Raw genomic sequence first — 955 nt, forward strand, 5'->3', positions numbered from 1 at the left:
GACCTCGGACCACCAGTGGCCGAGAAAGCCACCGACACATGGGGCCCGACACTCAGGGTCAGGGAAACATCCAGCATATATCTGGTGATATCTCGGGTGCTATTAGAGGTAGCGCAATAAACCAAAGTGAATTATCTGCAGGAGGCCCTGGGGCATGCATGTGTGCAGCGGGAACGACCTCGGAAAACCAGGGGCCGAGAAAACCACCGACTCATGGGGCCGGACACTCAGGGTCAGGGAAAAATCCAATATATATCTGGTGATACATCGGGTGCGATTACAGATAGCGCAATAAATCTAAGTGCAATCTCTGTAGGAGGCCCTGGCGCATGAATCTATGCAGCGGGAATCACCTCGGACCACCAGGGGCCGAGAAAACCACCGTCTCATGGCGCCGGACACTCAGGGTCAGGGGAAAATCCAATATATATCTGGTGATATCTCGGCTGCTATTGGAGATAGCGCAATAAACCAAAGTGAATTATCTGCAGGAGGCCCTGGCGCATGCATCTGTGCAGCGGGAACGACCTCGGACCACCTGGGGCCGAGAAAACCGACGTCTCATGGGGCGGGACACTCAGGGCCAGGGAAAAATCAAATATATATCTGGTGATATCTCGGGTGCTATTAGAGATAGCGCAAAAAATCAAAGTGCAATGTCCGTCGGAGGCCCTTGCGCATGAATCTGTGCAGCAGGAACGACCTAGGACCACCAGGGGCCGAGAAAACCACCGACTCATGGGGCCGGACACTCAGGGTCAGGAGAATATCCAATATATATCTGGTGATATCTCGGGTGCTATTAGAGATAGCGCAATAAACCAAAGTGAATTATCTGCAGGAGGCATGCATCTGTGCAGCGCGAACGACCTCGGACCACCAGGGGCCGAGAAAACCACCGTCTCATGGGGCCGGACACTCAGGGTCAGGGAAAAATCCAATATATATCTGGTGA

The sequence above is a fragment of the Nomia melanderi genome, unplaced genomic scaffold (genome assembly GCF_051020985.1).
Source record: "Nomia melanderi isolate GNS246 unplaced genomic scaffold, iyNomMela1 scaffold0014, whole genome shotgun sequence".
Lineage (NCBI taxonomy): Eukaryota > Metazoa > Arthropoda > Insecta > Hymenoptera > Halictidae > Nomia > Nomia melanderi.